Here is a 6,000-nt window from a genome sequence, read left to right on the forward strand (position 1 = left end):
GTACACCGCAAAAATAATGTCGGCTACAACAATGTTTACTAAAAGACAATCATATGTTAAGAGCATCTAATCAAAGATATGTAAATAAGGTAACTTTGTCAGCAATAATATGCAAAACATATCGTTGTTATACTAGAGAATAGTCAATGATAAGGGTATCTGCATTTGCATACCAAAAAGTGCACACAAGGCATCTCCCGAAACGCAGCACGTATCCTGAACAATACACCACCACAAACTGCTGCAACACCCATTTGTCGCAACGTATGGCTCCTACACTCACCTCAAACTCGTCAAGTAACCCCATGTGACCAAGACGCCACAAGAAGGGATCCTCCTGCGGTCCACAACCCTTTGACACCTATGATAGTTGCACCGACACGACAAGGGGACTCCTAGAATGTACTGAATAGAGCCAAAACTTGTTTGAACAACATGCACACCAACCGGGCCACCGTGGGCATACTTCCAAGAATGATGCCTCCACGAAAGAGCGGCCTCAATGGCCTCACCATTGTGCCATCCATCTAGTGGGATCTTAGTTCTCACCCGAAGGAATAGACCACAAGAGTTGGAGGTGAACTGGGGCTCATTGACCACACCACCAAAGTAGGAAAAAAATGCTAGAAATGTCCCTACCATCGCTGATGCCGACAAAGTTAGGCAAGGCTTTCACAGGAATGTCACAGTCATGACTCAGGTATTATTGCAACACCACAACCTATCATCCTCCTAAAACCGTGTCAGCCGAAAAACTGGCTAGCCCACCACCCTACCAGGTACTCCCTCTTTACCAAAATGTAGTGGGCATAAGAAGTTATAAAAGTCAAATGATATAAAGTTTTACCAAGTATTTAGGAAAATATATCAATATCTAGAATGCCGAATCAATATCATTAGATTTCTCACAATGTATATTTTCATATGGTATACATTTGATTTTTTGACAAACAATATGTATTAATATCGTGAAGATACCAATTACACCCAGGCTCTGTAATAACACATTTTCCTATTGGCATTATGGATGCACATTGCACATAACAAAAAAAAAGAATAACAAAAAGAAAAGTTCCACTACAATGATCTATTTCTTGAAACATCAACACTAACACCACCAAAATAGCACCAGAAGTCCAGCTTCTCCATAAGCGGCATATCCAAGAAGGAAACATTGCACAAGCGATGTCATCGCCCGATCATAGATCTTAGATTTTCACCCTGAAAAAAGTCCTCGCTCTCAAAAACAATATCTTCAACAAGGTCGGCATAACCAACTAATAAATACATTTGGTATGGTAGATGTATATAATTTTGTCAAAAAAACTTAGTCAAAGTTGATATCTTTTGACATTTTAAAACTTAGTCAAAATAGGAACTTAGAAGTTGATAATGGTCAGCAAATGCAAGTGAGACTGTCGCATGTAATGGATCATGAGGAGACAAATGGCGCGTCAACCTCATCCTCAGAGTGCATGTGCAACGACCAAGTCTTATTTTTGGTAAGCATGTCCCCAAATTTTCAGCAACCTGCCGATGCCCAAATTCGTAGAAACCTGCCGATGCATATGGCACCAACCGCATGCACCACCCCCTTTTTTTTTTGCGGGTAAACCGCATACACCACCTTAACCACCCTCAATCATGATCTCCTTCTCTATCTGAACTTGTTTGTGTCGTTGCAACATGTAACATGTTAGGGGGATGCTATTCTGAAATAATGACTATTTTTGGCAAACAAAATCGTATAATACAGTATACACGTCTCTCGTATAGTCCTACTAAATTGTCAACAAATGATTTATATTTTTTATACTCCGAGTTTGAATCATTCCACAGCGCACATTGCGCTGCACACCACTACCAACCCCCAACAAACTATCCCCGTAGTCGGTGGGCGGTTGGCCTGAGTTCCATTCAAATGGCTCGTCCGTCCGCTCGATCACAGAGTAGAGACGCCCGCGGCACCACCAAACCCCAACCACCTACCACCATCCTCGATCTTCACCCCGTCGGCGGTCGATCGGCCGCCCGCCCGCTATGGCCTCGCCGGCGCCGCCAAACCACGGACATGGGGCGCAGCTGTCGCTCCCGGACCTCCGCGACGAGCTCCTGGAGGAGATCTTCCTCCGCCTGCCGGGCCCGGCGGCGCTCGCCCGCGCCTCCACCGTCTGCGCCTCCTTCCACCGCGTCATCACCGAGCGCGCCTTCCTCCGCCAGTTCCGCAAGCGCCACCCGCCGCCGCTCCTCGGCCTTGTCGACGAGGAAGGCGTCTTCCTGCCCGCCCAGGCGCCGCACCCTTCCGCCCCGCTCGCCCGCGCCCTCGTCGCCGCCGGCGACTTCACCTACTCCTTCGTGCCCGAGCCTGACAACAACACCGGCACGCCCAAAACCTGGTTCCCCCGCGACGCCCGCGACGGCCGCGTCCTCCTCGAGCACACCTCCCGCTTCGTGCTCAAGACCGTCTTCACCGACCTGGCGGTGTGCGACCCCTTGTCAAGGAGGTACGTGCTGCTCCCGCCCATCCCCGAGGACATGACCAGCCAGGAAGAGCACCTCCTCGAGTTCAGGCCTATGCTAGCTCCCATTCGGGAGGGCAAGGACGAGGCCGACGAGGACGAGACGTCGTTCAAGGTGATCTGCGTGGCGCGCTACAGAACCAAGCTGGCCTCGTTTGTGTTCTCTTCCATCACCGGACAATGGCGCATAGCCGCGTCCACCACCTGGAGCTCTCTTGGCGCAGTTGAACCCTCTTGGAAACGCATGTATCGCTACAACTACTTCCGTGGCTGCTTCTACTGGACAGACCTTTGGAGGGACAAGCTTCTGGTCCTGGACACCGGCGTAATGGAGTTCTCCACCGTCGCCGTTCTCACCGGCACCCATGTGCAGCTTAGAAACCAGCCGGGACAGAGAATATGCATGTCTATCGTTGTTGATGGCACGGAAGGAGCTCTTGAGATGCTTACTCTCGCCGGCGATTACGGTCCTACCTCATTTTATCTCTATCATACCACTCAAAAGAGCAATGGTGGATCTTCCATTGAGTGGAACCTGGAAAATGTTATGGAGTTGCCTCGCCGGTGGCTCTGCTCCACAATGGGCGCAACAGAGGGGTTCTTATTCCTTCGATGTGATCGAGAGGCTCAGTTGGATGGTAGTGCACTTGGGTTCTTGCCTGAAGATAACCATGTTAATTTTCTCTCTCTGGAGGTCAAGACTTTTGAACTCAAGCAGGTCTGCATGGCGAAATATCATCCCAATTGTGTTCACTCCTACTTCGGCTTCCCACCATCGTTGTCGAAATCAAGCCTATGAACTACAACACAGTAAGCATCTTGTCATAGTATTGCTTATTCTGTTCAGGATTCTCTCCTCTGAAGTCGTACATGGCAAGCTTGTTCTGTTTGTATTTACGAATTTATGGTGCTCTGTTGTCCTAATTTGTAATATGGAAAGTTAGTTGTTCCATGCTACTGTGAGAACCTGTCAAACCAGGAAAGGTGTCATGGTTTGTTTCATTACGGCTGATCCGTACTGCCATGCGACTGTACAAATAAAGAAAATAATATCGTACTAGGAAAGTCATTTATATCCTTCTGTTGCTGGACCAATCTATAAGTTTCAGCTACTAGTACATTGCATTTTTCAAGAAGAAAAATAAAAACTAGACAAACATAAATCAACAGTGAAATAATATTCAACGATCAGTATCCATCACCGATTTACCATCACTTGCGCAAACTCCGGTTGACCAAAAACCTACCCAGCTTGGCTGGGTTCCCATCCAGGTTCTCCGAGGTAACTCAATCCAGTTTGTTTCTTACATTTTTTTTAAAACGGAGGCAAAAGTTTTGCCTCATCCATTAATTAAGCAGAAAGTGCACAGTTTTTAGGAGAAAACCGGGCGAAAACCATACAACAAGACACCACGGGGCCAAGCCCACACAAACCATCACAGATACAAGCAGACGACACACTCGCCAAGACCAGCTTGCCTTCAAACCAAGCCGGAGAGAAAACGCTGTGCCTACTATGGGAGGAGCAGACACGGGACACTCCAACATAGCTGAAGACGAACCTCTCAGAGAACTGCGCCAAAACAACCTTGTCGCCCTCGCGACACAAGGCCGATGTCCTCAACACTATCAAGCTCTCGGGGCCGCCGCCCCGACATCCAACTAACCCACCACGCCCGGCGCAGAGACCACCAACACCACCTTCCGGGACCGCCATCCCGACATACCCCCGCTCGCACTCGGAGCCACGACGCCGCACGACTCGGCAACCCGCAGCCCAAGCTGCACAGAGCACACCGCTCGCAGACCACGGCCGCCGCACCAACATCCGGGGCCGCCGCCCCGACATAAACGTCAAACCGCCTCCTCTGAGGCACGTCGACCGAGCCGACAACCTCGCCGCCCAGATTGTCACCCAAGCGTTGCAAGCAACTGCTCCGCCCCATGAAGCTTCTGCCTGCAACGGAACCCGAGGCCGCCGCCTCGACGCACAACCACCGCCCAGGGCCGCTGCCCCGGCGTCCACCAACCCCAAAGCAAGAGGAACCACATATGCGTGTGAGCCTCAACCGCTACAGGAGATCGGGTGTCCAAGGCAACGTCTACAAGGAGGAAGCGGCGAGGGAACGTCGTCGTTGCCCGCTCCGATGGATCCGGAGCTTGGGTTTTCACCCGAAGCACCCACGACCTCACGGTAGGATAGGCGTGGGCTTCACAACAGCGCCTCTGATACGTCTCCGACGTATCGATAATTTCTTATGTTCCATGCCACATTATTGATGTTATCTACATGTTTTATGCACACTTTATGTCATATTCGTGCATTTTCTGGAACTAACCTATTAACAAGATGCCGAAGTGCCAGTTGATGTTTTCTGCTGTTTTTGGTTTCAGAAATCCTAGTAAGGAAATATTCTCGGAATTGGACGAAATCAACGCCCAGGGGCCTACTTTGCCACGAAGCTTCCAGAAGTCCGAAGACGAAACGAAGTGGGGCCACAGGGCGCCCAAACCCTAGGGCGGCGCGGCCTCCCCCCTGGCCGCGCCGGCCTATGGCGTGGGGCCCCTGTGCCCCCTCCTGACTTGCCCTTCTGCCTACTTAAAGCCTCCGTGATGAAACCCCCAGTACCGAGAGCCACGATACGGAAAACCTTCCAGAGACGCCGCCAACGCCGATCCCATCTCGGGGGATCCAGGAGATCGCCTCCGGCACCCTGCCGGAGAGGGGAATCATCTCCCGGAGGACTCTACGCCGCCATGGTCGCCTCCGGAGTGATGTGTGAGTAGTCTACCCCTGGACTATGGGTCCATAGCAGTAGCTAGATGGTTGTCTTCTCCCCATTGTGCTATCATTGTCGGATCTTGTGAGCTGCCTAACATGATCAAGATCATCTATCTGTAATTCTATATGTTGCGTTTGTTGGGATCCGATGAATAGAGAATACTTGTTATGTTGATTATCAAAGTTATATCTATGTGTTGTTTATGATCTTGCATGCTTTCCGTTACTAGTAGATGCTCTGGCCAAGTAGATGCTTGTAACTCCAAGAGGGAGTATTTATGCTCGATAGTGGGTTCATGCCTGCATTGACACTGGGACAAAGGATGAAAGTTCTAAGGTTGTGTTGTGCTGTTGCCACTAGGGATAAAACATTGATGCTATGTCTAAGGATGTAGTTGTTGATTACATTACGCACCATACTTAATGCAATTGTCTGTTGCTTTGCAACTTAATACTGGAGGGGGTTCGGATGATAACTTTGAAGGTGGACTTTTTAGGCATAGATGCGGTTGGATGGCGGTCTATGTACTTTGTCGTAATGCCCAATTAAATCTCACTATACTCATCATGATATGTATGTGCATGGTCATGCTCTCTTTATTTGTCAATTGCCCAACTGTAATTTGTTCACCCAACATGCTGTTTATCTTATGGGAGAGACACCTCTAGTGAACTGTGGACCCCGGTCCAATTCTCTTT

This window comes from Lolium perenne, chromosome 6 (assembly GCF_019359855.2).
Source record: "Lolium perenne isolate Kyuss_39 chromosome 6, Kyuss_2.0, whole genome shotgun sequence".
In the NCBI taxonomy this organism is placed as follows: Eukaryota; Viridiplantae; Streptophyta; class Magnoliopsida; order Poales; family Poaceae; genus Lolium; species Lolium perenne.